The sequence below is a fragment of the Phodopus roborovskii genome, unplaced genomic scaffold (genome assembly GCF_943737965.1).
Source record: "Phodopus roborovskii unplaced genomic scaffold, PHOROB, whole genome shotgun sequence".
In the NCBI taxonomy this organism is placed as follows: domain Eukaryota; kingdom Metazoa; phylum Chordata; class Mammalia; order Rodentia; family Cricetidae; genus Phodopus; species Phodopus roborovskii.
In genome coordinates, this window is record NW_026125421.1 from 77,260 (window position 1) to 97,456 (window position 20,197).

At 39.2% G+C, this 20,197-nt stretch overlaps 1 pseudogene; it reads left to right on the top strand.

Annotated features, from left to right (window-relative positions):
* The window catches only part of LOC127215294 (tetratricopeptide repeat protein 27-like), a 105,081-nt pseudogene that overhangs the window by 76,050 nt on the left and 8,834 nt on the right, over nucleotides 1-20,197 (top strand).

The window sequence follows — 20,197 nt, forward strand, 5'->3', positions numbered from 1 at the left end:
ATATTAATATTAATATTGTAATACTTTCATGGTTATAATTACTTTGAAAATTTCATCATAAATTTTATTTCCTTTGGATTTCCTACATTTAAACTCAATGCAGGCAAATAAAATGTAATCCTGAATTCTGTAGAGAATTGTATTCTTTGATAGTGTCTTAAATACATTCAGATTGTGTCCTCTAAATGTGTGTGTTTTTGCGTAACCTTGACTTTTGATCTTTGCAGCTTGGAGTCTGGTTTTCTCTAGGCTGTGCTTACTTGGCCTTGGAAGACTACATGGGCTCTGCGAAGGCGTTCCAGCGTTGTGTGACCCTGGAGCCTGATGTAAGTTTGTTTGGTCTCTTCTCCTTATTTCCACTTCCTTGTGTTCTAAGTTTTCTGAATGTGCTGTAGAGCTTGGAATAGCAGCTATTTTGGGGTAGAAGTACATACTTGGTGGAAGGTCACACTCAAGGTAAATGGTTTACCAGTTAAAATACTTTTGGGGGAAAATCACATAGTAGTTAAAACTAGATAGGACTGACTAGTGTTCTGTGTCTTTTACCATTAATTAACATGCTGCTTATGTTAATTGCAATAGTAATTGCAGTTGTTGTGGTATCTGTCCCTTTCTGTTAAACAGCTTTGTAGAAATGATAGCTCTCATACTGTGTAGCTATTTAAAAGAATAATTGAGTATTTTAAACTTTTCAGTATATTTAAATTTAAAAGTAGTATGTTTTTGGAGGATCTTTTTCACCCTAAGAAGAAGCCTGGCTGCCCTCAGCAGTCATTCCCCATTCCCTCCCTCCTCACCTTCTTCCCTTCCCCAGCAGCAGACACTCACGGTCTTTATAGATTCTCAGGTCCTGGCATTTCAGAGAAGCAGACCTAGTGGCTGGCTTCTTCCATTTAACGTTAGTGCTTTACAGCCGTCCATGCTGTGTTCTGCATTGGTGCTCTACTCACTTTTTATCAACAGGCAGTGCTCCATTGTTTGGGCAGATCACGTGTGTCCACTCACTCTCAGTTGATGGCATGTGGATCTTTTCAGCTTTGAGGCACTTGTGAATACTTCTGCTGTTAACGTTCTCTTGAGTATGTACTGGATCAAGTGGTGAGACTTTAGAGGAGCTGACAGACTTTCCAGAGGGCCCTTTTATATTCTTACCAGCAGTGAGTAAGGATTCTAGTTTCTCAACATCCTGCTTTCTCTTTGTATTGTAGCCATCCTAGTGGTTGGCAGGTTGGCATCTCACAGCTTCAATGTGTGTTTCTTTGATGGCTGGTTAATTATGTTAAATATCCTTGCATTTGCTTATTGGCTGATTGGATATCTTCTGTGGGGAAATGTTTATTCACATTCTTTACCCATTTAAAATTTTTTTGATTGTTGAGTTGTAAGAATTCTTTATGTATTCTAACTACAAGGCCCTTATGTACTACAATACCCTCCTATTCTTTGTGGGTTTTTTTTTTTTTTTTTTTTTTTTTTTAAGAAGATCTATTTATTCTGTGTATACAAATGCTTTGCCTGCATGGTGCTTATGAGTGTGCAAAACTTAAAACCTGCTTTCTTTTCTCCTTTTTTCTGACACTGACTACCAACCAGTCCCTCCCTCCCTCTTTGTGTGTTTGGGGAGAATGTGCATGGCATGGCATGTGCGTGGAAGCCAGAGGACAACCTGTCTACTTTGTGGGTCCTAGTGATCAAATGCAAGTTTTTAGGCCTGCAGTTGAGCACCTCGGCCAGCTGAAGCATCTTGCTAGCCCCCTGCTTCCTCTTTTTTCTCTTTCCTACCTTCTTTCCGTTTTCCCATCCCTCAAACATGTGATGCAAATACTCTATGACAGAAGTATGTATTAGCTGAAACCTTATTGCATTAGTAATTAAACCTAAGCCCTTGTACATCTTATCATAATTCTTATTTCATTCTTTAGAGTAGTACTGTCAATATTTCACAAAAAAGCAACTATGAAAATTGTGAACAAAATTAAAGATTATGATGGCAGACCATGCTTCAGCTGTTTGACACTGTCCACAATGGACTCTGCTCTACAGCTTTCTAGATCATCACATTCAGTCTTCAGTGTGCATAAACCTACTGTAGTTGGCTTGATCCTCCTCTCAGGGTGTGTGTGGGTGTGGGTGTGGTGTGGTGTGCGCATGCCTGCATAAAACCTACTGAGTTGATCTCCCCCCACCCCTGTCTCTGTGTGTGTTGGGGGCATTACATGTATGAATGTGTATGTACCTGTGTGTGAATATGTAGTGGTCATAAGTTGGCATAAGTTTCTATCATTTTCCTTTTTTTTTTTTTTTTTTTTTTTGAGGTAGGGTCTCACTGAGCCTAGCTGGCTACCAGTGCTGGAGACCCCTTATTTCTGCCTCCCAGGGCAGAGTTATAAACACAAATTACCACACTAGGCTTTTCACAAGCACCTGGGCTTCTGAACTCAGGTCCTCTTTCATGTGCAATGCGTACTTTATAAATATCTGAATTGCTGTAGTAACTTGACTCTAAAGAAAACAGGGAGGATCATATAGATAATAGGCATTTGCTTAATGGGCTCCTGATTTTCAGAGTCCATCATTCATCTCAAATACACAGCAAATTGTATATTTGAAATAGTAACCAAATATCACCTACCTTCATTTCCTTTAAGTGCAATATGACTTAAAGAGTGCCCATAAGTCTCAAATGAACAGTTTGGACAGGTTTGAAAAATAAGATGTCAAAACTTCATTGCCTCCTGTCTTCTCTCCTGTCACCATGAACTTCTTCCTCTGTGTCCCTTAGTGTAGCTATGCTGAAGTTTTTTCTCTGATGTTATTCCATACCTTCAGATTAACTTGTACATTAGGAATTCATTTTTCAGATTTCATTTGCCTGGGACATATTTCAGGTTTTGTGTGCTATTAGTTGTAACTGCACATCTTTTTAATGTTTTGTGGCATCTATATTGTGTGCATGTCTCATCCTGTTGAGGGATCTTTGTGCCATTTTACTGTAGTAGAGTGAATAACTCTACTATGAACATTTGTACAAATCTTTGCATGCACATAGTTTATAATTTCTTTAAGATGCAAGCCTGAATTGAGATTCCTTGATTCTGTTATAAATACTGCTGGGTTTAAATTTTATTTTGTAGTATATTAGCAGACCGTAGAGAATAATTGGTTTCTATATTAATTTAAATTTTTTAACTTTTGAACACATTTTCCCTTTTATATATAATGTCTCTTTACTTTATCTACCTCTATAATTGCTCTTTTGACACCATTCCTTCCCCCCCCCCCTTTTGTTGTGTGTGTATGTGTTTTTGAGACAGGGTTTTTTTTTGTGTGTAGCCTTTGCTGTCCTGGAACTTTATAGACCAGGCTAGCCTTGAATTCACAGAAAGCCTCCTGCCTCTGTCTCCTGAGTACTAGAATTAAAGATGTGTACTGCCACCACCTGTCTTGACCATTTTTAAAAAGAAGTATTGGTATGATTTTTTTCCTTGTACATGTTTTTCTTGGGGACATTAACATTTTGGGGGGGATTATGGACTAAGTAGCTTCATCAAATTTGAGGATCTTTAGCTATTGCTTATATCCTTTTGGCTTTGTGGTGATGAGAATTGAATTTGGGGCCTCACACGTGCTACACACACTCTGACTGAGTTACCCCCTCTCCTTTTTTCCTTCTGGCACTCTAATTGTGAGTATTTATATGCTTACGATGTCCAGCATGTCCCACTGCTCTGCCTTGGGTGGGATTTGCTCTTGCTCTGTGATCCCCAGCAGGCCACACAGAGCATCCCTTGGACTAATTGGATGGAAGACAGTGCAACTGAAGCATCTTCCTGTGGTTCTTTCAGCAGTCATGTGCTCAGTCCCCACCCGTCCTCTTGTGCTTCTGTTTGCGGAGTCTGTAACTGCACTTTATTAACTGTTATCATGTCTTTTATGATTATGCCAACAGCTCTTGCGTGTTTTCATTTTTATCAATCTTTGGCTGTGGGTAAAATTTCCCCACTTCTTTGCATCTTTCCTGATTTATTTATTTGGTCCTCCCTCCCTTCCTCCTGTATGTCTGTCAGTCATCTTTATTTCTCTCTTTTTGTTTGAGACAGTATCCTACTACCTAGTTCATGCTGGCCTTGAACTCAGTGGTTTAGTCCAGGCTGACCTCAAGCTTACTGTCCTGCTTCCTCTGCCTCCCGAGTGCTGGGATTTGTCCCCATGCCTGGCTCCGACCTCTTTTTTGTTGTGCCTACAACACAATTGTGTGTGGTTGTTATGTCTCTGCATTTCCTTATTTTCCCTTTGGAAGACTGAGTTTTATTTTGGCATTTAGTTAATTTACTTGTAGATTATTTTGAATTAAGTTTTGTTAGACTTGGGGCTGTCATTTTCTGGGTTGTAATAGTCCTGGTAGGGGCTGGAGACATGGCTCAGCCATTAAAGGATAAGCTCATAACCAAAGTGTAATTGTCCTGTTAGGAGTAAGCTTTCTTGGACTGACTTGAATGTCATGCTTGGTCAGAACTTGAAACTCCTGTTGGTGTGTGACCTCCAAAATCAGCATGAAGTATTTTGGCAGTTGATTTTATTTATTCATTTTTTTCCCCCAGGCCTCTGAAAGTCTAGCGGTATCGTAAAGCTTAGTGCCCAGCCTAGGACTCTGCACATGCTTATAGAACTTTCTAGAACTTGTTCTCTTACCTCTCTTCCATGGCGTTGTGCTATAGATTCTATATTTGCCTTCTCGGCCCTGTAGTCTGGTCCCCTTCCTTCATCTTGGTGGACAGACAGGAGTCTGTCTGTCTGTGTGGGAGCCCTGATTGTGCCCTAGACAGTGGCTGGGCCACCTGCCGAGAACCAATAGGTCCTCTCTACAGGACCTCCCCTGTGCTGTTGTAACCACCTCCCCACACAGGGCTTATTCTGTCTACACTGGAGATTTTTATGGTGAGAAGGCTAGCCAGGTACTCACTTGCTTTGCTACATCTGCAAAGGGCAGTCAGTACCATTTAACTTTAAAAATCCTATGTGTGCAGTTCAAAGCTGTATTTTATTAAATAGAAAGAACAAAGTAAAATTCATAACCTTTTTTATTAGAAGCAGTATTTATATAAGCCTTAATTTTACTTGAATAATAATAAATATTGACATATTAGTTAAATTATATTGTAAATTTTCCAACTATTTCATCTCAAAATTTGAAAATAAAAATTTAACTGAAGTGAATCAGTGCTGTGATACCTATGTCATTGGTTGATTTTTTTTTTTATTTCTTACATAAGCCATAAAAGTAATGCTTAATTTAACTTTATGCTTTTTTTTTTTTTTTCCGGCTTTCAAACACATTATTGAAAATTGTGATTTTTTTTTTTTTTAAGGGTTCATATCAGACTAGGAAAATGGGTTGTACTTTGGTTTTAACAATTGTCTTCCTTAAGAACAATCTCTAATGATTATCCATTATTTCAGAATGCTGAGGCTTGGAACAATTTGTCTACTTCTTATATTCGATTAAAACAAAAGTAAGTATATGAGTCTAATATGAAGAACTTGGTTTTCCCCTAAAATTTGTGAGATTTTTCTCCAACTGAACATTTAATATCTGTGTCTAGCTTTGTTTCTCTTTTTTTCCTACCCTTGTATATAAGTTAAAATAACTTAATGAACCTTTGAATTCTAATTGTATAGTTATTTCTTGAAAACATTTACTGTATAATGAAATATATATTATGAATAATAAAATAAAGAAATATCTCTTAAAATTGTTATTTACCACCAGAGTTTTTCACCCTAAATTTCATTACATGATAAAAACAAACAGACCTTTAATTAGTAAATTCAACTGGTAGTTTTCTTATTAATTGCTTGTCTTAGACATTTTTATAAAATATAAACATGACTTAACTGTTCTGGAGATGTAGATTTAAGAAATAAATCAATCTGCAACATTATTTTAAAAGGTGATTAGAGACATGAGCCATATGGAATATCAAACAAGAATGCAAAGGGAGCTTTGATAAAGGAGGGGCTGTTGTGTGTGTCAGGAACTATGTAGTCCTGTGAAGATCTCAGAAGAGAAGGTCTGTGAGCCTGGCTTAGAGATGCTTGTCTTCTACTGACACTAGGTATATGGAAAAAATAGAGGACACCTTTTAGGCAAAAGAAGTGATGTGTCCGAATGTAGGGTGACATAATTGAGTGGATTATTTAGGAGCTGGAAGTAAAGTAGTCCAGCTGTAGAGTAATGTGAGCTCTCAAGTGAAAGAGAAGGGTAGAAAGGCAGGTCACACCCATCTCATTGTGTCTTCTAATCCTAACTAACATGTTGAGACCATCCTGTTGGGAATAGTCTGAGATTTTGGTGGGAAACAAACAAAGAGAAACTTGGGGGAATGAATATGTATCCAGAGGCCATATATGAGGCAGAGTAGAGAGGGAACTGGAAGCTGGAAGACTTGAGATAACTAGAGTGGAAAAGGAAGAGGCAGATGCCAAACACAACAGCCCAACTGGCTATGAAAAATGAAGGGAATGGAAGAGACAAGAGTTGCTACTGCCAGAGCTTTTAATGCAGTAAGGAAAGGGGGTGTTTCCATTTTTCTTAGTCTTATTTTCAGGCTTGGTATCTGTTGTGGAGCCACAAGATATTTCTGAAGATGTCAAGACCATTTTACACTGAGATCATGAAATGCTTCCTCTGCTCTTGGCTAACAGTCTGTATAAATAGAGTTCAGCTTATCCTACCAATCTCTTAAAAATAATACTATGTTCTTGATTAAAATGGACTGTGCTAATGCTTATTAGATATCTGTTGCTCTAAGGTGTCTTGGCTGTTAGTTTTTCCTAAGAGCCTGGATAATCTTGTATATAGTGAGGCTTTTTTTTTTTTTTAAAGATTAATTTATTTTTACTCTGTGTGTATGAGTCTTTGCTTGCCTGTGTGTAAGTATGTGTACTGTGTGCATGCTTGTTGTCCACAAAGGCCAGAAAGGGCACTGGAACCCCTGAAACTGGAGTTACAGATGGTTGTATGCTGCCAGGGGGAATGCTGGGAAGAAAAACCAGGTCCTCTTCAAGAGCAGCAAGTGCTCTTCACTGCTGAGTCATCTCTCCAGCCTACACTGGGCTCTTCATGCTCCAACATGTCTTTCATCGTTCTTTGTAGACAGTTCTCAAATACTGTTTTACTTCTTAGTATTTTTTATTATTCTACTGTCCTGTGAAAAGATTTTGTGTAAAAGTAGGGGTGAAGGTTCATCACCCCCTTATTCTTGCCTGAATTGTCCTCTTTAATTTCTTTGCTGTTACTCTAGAGCAATGGTTCTCAGTGTTCCCCATGTATATTTAAATATGTTTGATTTTGCATTTTCTTTTGAGTGGTAAGTTTATCTGGTGATAAAACTTTTTAGGTTAGCTGTTAATTTCATTCAGCATGTTAGAAGTATTACATACTTTATTGTTTTCTGTCATCTTGTTGCTGATGAAATACCTTCCAGTTGCTATTCTTTTGTAAATATTAGGGTATTTTCATGTGCAATATACTTTTTTGATCAAATTTTTTTGGATCTGTGCTTGGTTCTGAAAAGTGTTCAGCCACTGTCTTTGAGCCATAGCATCCTGCCATAGCATTCCTTTACTCTGGAATTTCTACCAGATTGTTTCCCCACTCTTCATTTATGTTTTAATCTGAATTTTGGCAAACTCCTCACTATTCTTCCAGTTTACCAATTTTCTCTTGAATTATATGCAATTTGCTTTTAGACATACATTAAGTTTTGTTTATTTTAAATGTTTCTTTCAGCTCTGAAATTGCTAGTTGTTTTTGTTCACATTTTCTTGGTCTTGTTTTATTTGTACCTAGTTTTGTTTTATTGTCTTCTGTTCTTTTTTAGTGCCTCGTCTGTGTGTGTGTGTGTGTGTGTTTTTTTTTTTTTTTTTTTTAAACAAATATGTTCAGAGGCTTCTCAGATTACTTCTTTTTAAAAATATGTTTTATCATACAAAAAAATAAGGTTTTATTATGCAACTTTTCAAACAAAATTTGTCTTTGCTGTTTCTCTCTCTGCTGCTTCCCCATCTGTCTGTCCAAGTATCCTCCATTATACATTTATATCATGTGTCCTTTTGCATATACCCCACTTCTGCTTTCTTAATACCCCTTGTTCCTATCTTATGCTCCCCTATGTTTGGTAGACTACTCAACTGTAGCTTAGGGTCTGGAGTGATGGCTCAGTTAAGGGCACACTGGCTATTCTTCCTTAGGACCTGGATTCAATTCCAACAGCCCACCACGGTAACTATAGTTCTAGGAGCTCTGTTCTCTTGTGGCCACCACAGGCATCAGGCATGGCTGTGGTGCACAGATGTATAAACAGGTAGAACATCTGTACACATAAAATAACAACAAAATAATTATTTTTAAAAATGGACCTTAGTTTTATTAAGTTTATTTCTTGTTGGATAATTTTGTAGACTGTCCCATCTTTGTGTAGAGCCCCCCCCCCGCCAGGTTTTATGATTTTGTTTTGCAGATTTATTTTTGCTGTCTCTATCTTTCTTGTAGGATTGCAGCTGCACTTGGTAGGTCACTGTAGATTGGCTGGAGTCTGGAACTTGAATTGGCCTTTTCTTGGGACAATATTGAGACTGATGACTCGTTATAATGTCCTTGTTAGTAGTAAATAAATTAGGGAAGACATATTTCCATAGAGTACTTTGTGTCCCCAGTATCATTATTGAACTATGCAGGGGACCTTGCTGATTTTGTGTTATTTGGGTGATGTTATTCCTGAGCGATATATTGATATAAGCTATTGAAGAGCAGCCATTCACATTTCGTTTATGTGCACTTAGCTGTGATTTTCCTAATTGGAAAGAATTCATTGTTCCTTTCTTTAAAAATCTAACCTCTTGCAGAGTCAAAGCTTTTAGAACTTTACAAGAAGCTCTGAAATGCAACTATGAACACTGGCAAATCTGGGAAAACTATATTCTCACCAGCACGGACGTTGGGGAATTTTCGGAAGCCATTAAAGCTTACCACCGGCTCCTGGACCTTCGAGACAAATACAAAGATACTCAGGTAGGGGATTCACATTTTGTTACTTTAGTTTGTGTTTTATACTGATTTTTTTCTATTCTGTGATATGTGTTCTTTGCTATTGAACACATGTAATATATGTAAATTGCATCTCTGTTCTTTATTCAGCCATTTCCAATTACTTACAGATTCTGACATTTCAATGTTAAGTGTGTTGGTGCAGTCACACATAGATTTGCTGCAGCTCAGTTTTGCAAATCTGACTTATGGTTTACATACATACATACATACATACATACATACATACATACATACATACTGTCAGTGTGCAAAGATGAAGTAGAAGCTCTTTGCATTATTCATTACTTTGGTTAACTCCATACCTTCCGTGGTTTGTATTAGTGGAAGTAAATTCTGTATGCAGTCATGCAACACTTTCTACATGCTTTGGAAGGTTTGAACAATATAGAAATAATGGGTGGTATTTTGTTTATAACACCAAAGAGACAGTCTTTTTGGTTAGATGAAGTTACTAATGAAGAAAGTATTGGAGATTTTACAGCCACTGTGTTTGCTGTCTAGTGGCAGAAACAGACAAGACCTTTGGGGTTGAATTATAATAGACAGCAATGTACAAAGAGAAAATACTCAAGAATTTATGGGGTTATGTAGTCAGAGTGCTACAAAACAGCACTTTTAGCTCTTGTAAGAGTCCACATATGCTATTTAAAATGATGTGATTGTATTTATATAAACAATACAAAATAAACAACAGAAGTAACATCTAATATATGATAACACCTTGCAGATCTTATGGCATAAATACCCCAGTTCTAAACACAGCTTATCACAGCCCTGTCCTTAACTCACCTGTGTTTGACTCATGTGCATGTTTTGAAAGCATAACTGTAATTGGCTAAGTTAACTTTAAGGCTTTGTTCCATGTAATTCACTGGGAAAGTAGAACTTCAAGTAGAATACCCACATGGAGGAGAGATGCTAGTTTTCAGTTGGTCCTCCTCCTCATACTCTCCTCTACCATCTTTACGCTGTAAGTATTGTCCACTATAGAAAGAAGGGTTCTATTTTAGCTTATAGAGATTACTTTAAATGCTCGCTAGACTGAGAGTGTGGCTCAGTGAAAGAGCCTACTTGTTTCTCATGCACACTTTACCCTTTGGTACAGGGCACAGATGATGCTTTCGGGACAGATCTCAATGTATTACCGTTCACTCCTCTTCTGTACTTCATTTTGTATGTTTCAGCTGTGGTTTTTATGTCTGTCTTGACTAAGAAAGATTATAGAAGCTTGTTTTTAAAACCTCAGGGAAAGTGTAAATCATTTGAATTGACATTATTTTCCATTTTACACTTGAGATTAATTTTATGAGCCACAGCACCATTTACATGTCACTGCCCACCGAGTTTCTCTGCTTCACTAACACTCTTACAGTTTGAGTAGGGGATGTTTCCCATGGGCTTATGATTTGAATGCTTTGCCAGAGCTTGCAACACTTTTGAAGAAGGTTGGGACAGGCTGGTGGGAATGGGCTGTAAAGGGTGGGTCTTAAAATGTTGCATCAGCCCCTGGTTCCAGTCTGCTTTCTCTACCTCCTACTCAGTGTGCCATGTGAGGTGTCTCTGCCACACATTCTTTCCTCCACGAATGCCATGTCCTTTAATGAACTGCAATCCTTTGAAATGTGAACCAGCATAGATCTTATTTTCTTAAGTTGTTCCTGTCCTGCAGTTGGTCAAAGTGACCACCAAAGTAGCTATATAGTCAGAGCACAAAGGGACCTTCTTAGGTTTGTGTGTCTGTGAAGACTGTTTATTCCTGAGGCAAGGTCTTTCACTGAACCTGGAGCTTACTGATTTGGCTAGATCGACTGGCTGACGAACTCTTGGGATCCTCCTGTCTCTGCCTATTAAGCATTAGATTTGAAGGTGTGTACTGTTGTGTCTGGAGATTGAACTCATGTCCTCATGGTTGCAAAGCAAGCAATTATTTGATGAGCTATCTTCCCAGCCCCTAAGAGAACTTAGGTGCCAGTGCCTAAGGAAGTGAGACACTCCCCTACTTCCTGTTATGACTTACATGGACAGTGTCTAGTGGGATTCTGCTTGTCAATTATACTGGCTGCTTGACCAAGCCATCTTCTCTTTAATGCCCCTAAGTGGCTGTGTTAAGGCAACCTGACACCACTTTTCTGCTGTCATTTGCCTTTGATTTTTAGTGTCTCATCCACTTTCTGGTGTGAGTGGGCTTGTCCTTCTAAGCCATTCCCTTATAACCCTCAGTAATCTGGAGATTCATCAAGGACTAGTACTATTTCTCACTGGCTTTGAGGGTACAGAACAAGTCCCAATCATCCTTTCATGCTTGACACAGCGGCCCATCTAGAGCGTTCTCCTGGGAGAGAATAGGAGCTGGACTGTGTGGTCCGTGGTATGTAAGCACAAGATGGTGTGGGGGGTGGTGGTGGGGGGTGGTGGTGGTGGTGGGGGGTGGTGGTGGGTGGTGGTGGGGTGGTGGTGGTGGTGGGGCATCTGTCTTCTCTGCCATTCTTCCCTGCTTTCTAAGGAACACAGGGGACAAGTCAGATGGGACATGATAAAGTGATCACTCACATTTACTGAGAGCTCTCTGTGTTGGATCCTATTCTGGTACTTCGCATGCATTAGCTCATCTAATTCTCACCACAGCTGTGTGGGATAGGTTTGTGCTATCATAGGCTATATCTGACTCTGGAATGTATGTGAATTTATATCTCCACTCCCTGTCCCTTTCCTTATCTTAAAGGAAATGATGGTTCAAATAAAATAGCCATCTAAAGATTATTTTGAAAAGGCATTTCTTTTATATCATAAAGAGTTATGATGTTCAAGGGAATGCTGGTTTTCATTGACTTTGGTATATCAGTTATGCTAAAACTGAGACAAATGTTTCGGAAAAAAAGCAAGAAGATGTGGAACAATTGTTCTGTCTAGATGATTCCTGTCTCTTGGACGTATAGCAGCTGAATGGGATTGGTGAATTTGTTTGAATTTTCTTTTCCAGCTTTGGAGTGTCCTCCCTTAGGATGAAGCAATGTGTTATGGTGTGTAGCTGGTACTGCCATGTTCGTCTGTGAGTGGATGTGTGAGAGGAAAGGGAGTTACCGTGCTAGCTTCAACAAAACCACTCTGCGAGTAATTATTTGGTTCTAAAGATACAACTCTTGAGTTGTTTCTTTGGCTAACAAATAAAAGTAACAGTAAATAGACACAAGAAACACATTTCAGGGAAATATTTAAGTGTTTTTCAGAAAAAGAAAAAAAAATCTTTTTTGGGGAAGTGGGGCAGGACCTCTGTACATAGCCCTGACAGTCCTGGAACTTACTATGTAGACAGGACTGGCCTTGAACTACCTGTGCTGGGATTAAAGGCATGTGCCTATGCTCTGGTCCATATACAGTTTTCCAACCATAGCTAAATTGTGCTGGTTTCCATTTACAATTTTGTAATCCCATGTGTTTCTTTGCACATTGTCTTATGGAAACTTGTATGAAAATCTGGTTGTTTATGCGATAAAATTATTAGAATTTATTTACATTCATGGCCAGTTAACATTTTAAATTCTTATTTTGTTCTCTTTATTCCTATATTCTTATTATTTCATTATTCTCAATATCAGTGTGTGATACAAACTTTCATAGAGTGACACTTTATCTAAGCATGAATATTTATTTTAATGTGCATGAGTGTTTGCCTATGTGTATGTGTACCGTATGCATGCAGTGCCCATGGAAGCCAGAAAGAGGGCATTGGATCCCTGGGACTGGAGTTACAGACAGCTGTGCGCTGCTGTATAGTTGCTGGGAATTGAACCTGGGCCTTCTGGAAGAGCAGCCAGTGTTCTTAACCACTGAGCCATCTTTCCAGATACAAAGCATGGATATTTCAACAACTTTATAATTAATTTCATTAAAAGTTGAATTTTTTTTTTTTTTTTTTTTTTTTTTTTTTTGGGAGACAGTCAAGAGTCTCTGGATTCTTGAGACTGCCCTCCTGCAGTCCCAATGTGTGCACGGAGAGTCAGCAGTTGTTTTGTGAAATGTTGTATGTGAGGCCCATTGAGCAGCATCACATGCTTTCTAGGTGTCAACTGTTAGAGCTGTTAGCCTGATACATTTGGATGTAACTACTGAATGTTTTTTCTGGGTAACTAATGACTTGCCCAGGTCAGATGACCCTCATTACACTGTAGAAAACCCTCAGACATTCAGGTGTATAACAGCATGGGCAGATCATGTATCTGTTTGTTTCTTATGAAAACCTTAAGTGGCTGTCTATAGAAAAGTCATAGAATTCTGATGGCACTGGTTAGCTTCTGCAGCCATAGGCAGGATCACTTTCTAGTGGCTAAGTTTTCCTTGACACAGAGTCCTGGTTACTTGAAATAGGTTCTGGCATATCCAGCTTTGTAGTGTATTGTCTGTCAATAATGCATTACAGCAGTCAGTGTGCACCATGGCAGTTGGTAGATGGCCTGGAATGTTTTTATCTTAAGTAAAACTTAATTTGACTCAGTATATTTGGTAGCAGTTGTCTTCCAGAAAAATCTCTGATATTCTTTTATTTAAAAAATATTGACCCCATTCTATTTTAAGTTGCTTTGAAATTCTTTTTATCTTTTCCTTCCTGTGTACTTTTGATGGTTCTTATACTTTTTATATGGATTATAGTTAATTTTTCCCTTCGTAAGTATATAAAATGTATACATATGTATTTATTATAATGCAGACAATGGTGTAAACTATTGTTTCCCTTCTTCCAGTATTTATAAAGGGAATAAGTGGGTGGGCCTTACCTGTATAAATTTGTTGTTGTTTTCTTCAACCTTAATTTTGAGTGAAGTATAGATTGGTAAAACTCGGGAAGGGCATTCTGTAAGGCACTATCTAGTTTGTTTCTAACATCTGTACTTTAGAGCATCTGTGTTTACATACATTCTCTTGTTTACTGATCATTAAACCTGATCTTTGTTTTTGTAATTCGTCCTTGTTCAGTTTCCAGGTTTCTCTCTCGTGAATAGTGGGTGCACAAATCCTTGTGTAGATGCTTCTGTCCTTGAACAAATTTTAAGTGATCTGTTATTTCTTCATGGTTTCTTGTTTTTAGACTTATTTTTGATAACTTATCTTAGTTATAAAGGAAAACTTTTGTAGTTTCTCTATATAACTGTCCTAGAGCTTGCTCTATAGACCCGGCTGACCTCCAACTCACAGATTCTTCTGCCTCTTGCCTCTTGAGTGCTGAGAGTTAAAGGCATGAGCCACCATGCCAGGCTAAAAGGAAAACATTTAATCGGGGCTGGTTTACAGTTCAGAGGTGTAGTCTGTTACTGTCATGCCAGGCATGGTATGCATGGCACACAGGTAGGCATGGTGCTGGAGAGGTGGAGAGGTCCACAGACAACAGGAAGAGACACTGGAACTGGCTTCTGAAACATCAAAGCCCACCCCCAGTGATACATTTTCTTCAACAAGGTCACACTTATTCCAACAAGGCCACAACTCTTTGTTTGCTTGTTTGTTTTGTTTTGTTTTATATATTCTAATACAACCATTACTCCCAGTTTTTGTCACTGCAGAGGCTTCTTATGTCCCTTTCTAGTCAGCTGAGGCACCACTCTTACCCCAACTAAGAAATTACCTTCAAATTTCTGTCACCACAGTTTAGTGTTGCTTTTTCTCAAGTATTACATAACTATCATATATAGTTGTATATTGATATTCTTCATGTAGATTTCTGTTTGATATTTTCTTTGGAATCATAAAATGGTGCTATTGATGGACAGCAGGGCAGGTTGCCAACCAAATTAAAGTCTTAGGATAAATGATGATTGAGTATTACCTGAGAGAAAAGAGAGAGGAAACAGATCCACTTTGTATAATTACAGCTTTGGAAAATAGATGCTATCTCCAGTCTACTGCCAAGGAATCATAGGCTCAGCAGGCTAAGCTAATAAAGTTGATGTGTTCTAGCTGACAGACAGTGGAGAGCAGGGGAGCCAGGGCCAGAGACCTGGCCTCTTTAACTTAGAGCCGTGTGTGTGTGTGTGTGTGTGTGTGTGTGTGTGTGTGTGTGTGCATGCGCGCACACACGCGTGCGCCTGCCTGCCTGCCTGCCTGTAATTGCATACACACAGGCCTGTGTTGGTTGTCTTCTTCAGTGGCTTGTCACCTTGTTTTTTGAGACAGGGTGTCTCACTGAACTGGAACTATATACTTGGCAAGAATAGGTAGCCAGCAAGTCCCAGGGGTTCTCCTGTCTCTGCCTCTCTAGTGCTAGGATTACAGGTCACACTGACACTCCCAGTGCATGGCCTGGGGCTGTGGATTCAAACTGAGGGTCTCATGCTTTTCCAGCAAGTAGCTTACTGACTGAGCCATCTCCCTAACAACATACTGCCACAACTCTTTAGAGTTTTGTTTGTTTGTTTGTTTGTTTGTTTTTATTGAGAAGGAACACCACAGAAAATGCTAAGCTGGCTATCTTCTAACTGGGGTTTGGGGAAGCCAAGAGTTAGGGTTAATGGTCCAGGAAACAGCATCTTACTTAGAGACCTCCAAGTGGAGAGCAAAGTTAGCCAAATAAGGGAAGTTGGAAATTGCTTCATTTCTGGCCTGAAGCCCTCCTGGAAGTTTTTATAACAGGACCCAAGGTAGTCCTATGAGGACTCAGGGGGCTAAAGTCTGTGAGTGGGCCAAGATTGTGATGAGATTTGGGTGACGACCTCAAGGTTAGTGCTAGGGAAGAGGATGGACATGCATTCTCTTTTGCCAGGATTCTCCAGTGTTTGTGTTAGGATTGCCTCCCCATTGTGTGAGGCCTCTCTGGAAAGCAGTGTGGTCCCTCATAATCATCTGCACTTGGTGCATTCCTCAAGCTTGGTCTGGGATAGAGGTGAGAAATACACGTTGTTCTGTTTTGTTTGTATATAGTCTACAACAAAAAGGCCCACCAAACCAGGAATCCTTCATCTGGCAAAACTGAGTAGCTGGGAATGGTAGTATGTGCCTGTATTCCAAGTATTGAGGAGTCAGAGGCAGAAGGATCACACAGCTTGAGGGCAACTCAGGCTACCCAACACTACCTAGTTCAAATAATAAAAAAACACACAAAGAAATGAGGGACAAATTATGACATTCCTAGAGATTTTCAAGAAATCCAAAGGATTTGTTACCCCAAGCCTACCATTTAGGAGGTTCTGGCAGGAGTGTTGAGTATTTGGAAGACAGCTATGCTCACCACTATACCACCAACAAAAGTGTTGAGTATTTGGATGAAATGAAAGAATAATAACTCAGATGAGGTCATACTAGACATAGTGTATAAGCACTATATTATCAAGTATGTAACCTTACTTTGTTTTCTACATGCTTTAAAAAACTCATTTAACTGTTGTTTGTAACTCTATAGTTTGTTTCTGTATAGTTTGAAAACTACTGCATTTAAATAATTTATTCCTGTATGGGGCACACAGCATCTAGACTTAATTTATTGATATAAGTAATGGAAAGAGGCATATGCAGAGTTAGAGAAGCAAAAGGTTTTTGTGTTATTGAATCTTAAGCATATACATATAGTACTCTGCTAAACTAAGACTAAGCCTTCCATGTTTTCCTCAAGTGCACATGGACATTTCCTAATAGAGGCCACATGTTTATTCTCAAATTAATCTCAGTGGATTTGGAAGGAATATTTTATAAAATATCTTCTGTGAATATCACAGGGTGAAATTAGAAATAAGCGAAAACCAATAGTGAAACCAACAAATTTACAGAATTGTGGACAATAAACAATATACTTTTAGATAATCCGTGGGTGTGGTGTTTGAATATGAATGGCTCCCATGGGTTCATAGATTTGAATGCTTGGTCACCCAGGAATGGCACTACTTGAAAGAATTAGGAGGTGTGGCCCTGTTGGTGTGGTAAGTGTGTCACTGAGGTAAGCTTTGAGTTTTCAGAAGCCTAAACCAGACCCAGTCTCCCTCTCTCTTTTTCTGCTGTCCAAGAGTCTGCAAACAGAACTCTCAGCTACTTGTACAGTGCCATAGTGTTCCCTGCCATGACAATAATGAACTCAACCTCTGAAGCCTGAAAGCAAGCCCCAGGTGAATGCCTTCTTTTTAAAGAGTTGCTGTAGTCGTGGTGTTTCTTCTAAGACAGTAGATTCAAAATCAGAATGAACTTAGGGAGACAAAATGAAAATACAACATTAGATCTTAGGAACACGGTAGAAGTATTGGTAAGTTGGACATGGGAGGGCAGGGACTTCCTTCTTCACTGTTGGCACCATTTTGGCAAAAGCTAGAATGTGATTTTGATTCATTTAGATAATTTTATTTTATTTCTCTGTCCCATATTTATCATAATAAGCTATATCATTGTCATTTTTTTTTTAAACATCTATTAAGCATCGAAGCACAGATATGTATTTAGATTGTTTAATGATGTACCACCAAATGAGCTCCAAATGAACTAAATATATGCCAAATGCTTTGTCTTCTAGAAAAATTAGGAATGGAAGAGAATGCTTGCTAAAGTTCTTGAACTCCTGAGGCAATAAAGGAAAACTGGAAGAATTTTATGACCACATTAAAAAACCATGTGACAAATATTTATAACAAATAAGAAAGGCAAAAAAGCTAATAATATCTTTTTGATATAAAGAGTTAACATCTGCTGTAGGAATGGAGGAGGCTGAATGTAGAATTCATGAACACATCCAAATAAGTATGAGAATGTAGTACATAATAGCAACACATTTTAAAATCAGTATGTACAAAGTAGTTGGTGAGACATTAAGTCCAAACACTTAAGTTCTGCATTCATCCATAATCCAAAATAAGGTTCTGATGGACAAAATATTTAAAGTGGAATTCTAAACAGAATGATTCATTAGGCACGTATAGCTTGGGAATTAGGCAGCCTGAGATTGTCCCCCACACCAGCCATGTGACCTTGGGCAGGTTAGTGAACCACTTCATGCCTCAGTTTCAGAGGTGGGGATCAAATGGCAACTGTCTCACAGGAAGGAGTGCATTGCATTTAAAAATAGTTGTCATTGTCATCGTCACACAGGTAAAACCATAAAGCATTACAGGGAAATTTGGTAAATATTTTTATGAGCTTGTGGGTGGGGGAAGCACATATAATCATGAAATCATAAAGATGAAGAGGTTTGCCATGTAAAACTTGTGCACATGGGGGGGGAAGGCACTTCTGATCAGTGAGTAAAGTGTGGGGTCGCCAGTCACTGAGGAGACAGGCTTTGAGGTGACATTGTTTTGTGACTTCCTGCACCTAAGCCAGGCTTGGGAAGAGCTTATTTGAACTTTTCATTTTGTCTTGGTTCTCTCTAGAGCTGCCATAACAAATTTCTTCATACTTGTTGTCTATGTAGAAATCTCTTCTCATCCTTCAGCTCTGGAATTCAGAAATCCAAAATTGGGTGTTGACTTGTCACCTTCCTAAAGATTTGGGGAGAAGTCCTTCTAGTTTCTAGTGGTCTTGGATCTCCCCTCCTCATATGGGACGAGGCTTCAAACTCAGCCATGTCTGTATTCCCTTCCCTTTGTGTCTAAGCTCTCTTATGTGGAAGAAATCACTGGAGACTTCCAATCCTAGCCACTGGAGGGATCACCTGGGTCCCGTGTGACCTCATTGTCACTGATTGCATCTACAAAGACCCTGTCTCCCCAACACTCATATTCTGGGGCTCAGGGTGAACATGAATTTGGAAGAAAGTTTATTTTGCCACAACTTTATATTCCTTTTCATGGAGAAAACAGCTGTAGGGTGTGGTGTGGATATTGGAAGTCTCCAGAACAGATCTAACATCTTGCTGGGGGCTAGTGGAAGCCGTAGAGGTGACATGTGCAGAGGTGCCTTGAGGGGGAAGCCAGAGAACCTTCAGCTAGTCAAGGGCTTTCCTTTAGACACTGTCAGGGACTTGGATAGGAACAACAGGGAGATGCTAAGCATAGGAGTCGTCTGGGTAAGTAGAAGATTGTGTGTTTATGGCATGTGTGAGGCCCCTGGGTGCAGTCACCAGCACTGGGGGAAACAGAACTTGACAGATAATAAATCTTTTCTAAGGAAAAACAAGTGGGGCCAGCAAGATGGCTCAGTGGGTAAAGGTGTACTCACTCACACACACACACACACGCAGACACACACTCTCACACACACACACATTCACTCACATACACTCATACATGTACGCATGCCCGCGCACACACACACACATACACACACACACACACACACACACGCCCAGCATGCATGCACATGTGTTTTAAAATAAAATGAGAGGCATGCATTTGGTCATTATGTAATATTAAGAGACAGCCCTGGAACATCAAGCCATGAAGAACAAAATAAAATTTCTAAAGAAGACTTTTGGAGATAATGAAATTAACCACCAAGATAAAGTTATGTATATAAATAAGTACATACATAATTGGGAGACTGTTCCAAACTCTCATTAGGTCTAGAAGCATCCAGACCATGAAGAGTGTTCAGACTAAGAACTCTTCAGTGTAGACTATTAAGACTTAGTCTCAGAAAAAAATGGCTATTGGATCTCCACTTATAATTAATTGCCAAGGAGATTTATCCTTTAATGTGTCATGGTACAAACAGGGAAATATTACAAGGCATATTTACTTTTGTCCAAGTTAGCATTGTTTTCCAAGTATCGTAAGTTATCTAGTCATGGAAACAAACCAAAGCCCTTACCTCTGCTCTGCTGCCTGCCCTTCTCGGTCCCTACGGCCAGCTCTTGGTGAGAGATATCTGCATCTCTCCCTGTGAAGGGCATCTGACAGGGTGTGTGTCCATGTCTGCAAGGCCCAGTCTCAGCCTCATCAGGCGCCAATGACTGCTGGTTCTTCACCTGGTTTTGGAATTTCCCGCTCACCTCACCAGATGCTTCCTAGCCTCTTTATCACCCTCTTGCCTTTCCCTCTCTGGGACCCAAGTATGGTCCCCTCACTGATTTTCTTCCTTGTAGTGGGCTCTCTTAGACAACTCATTCATTCTTTCAGTTTTCTCTCTGACCTCTTTGAGGTGATGGTTAACTCCCTTCCTCATTGGCTCAGGTCATCTCAT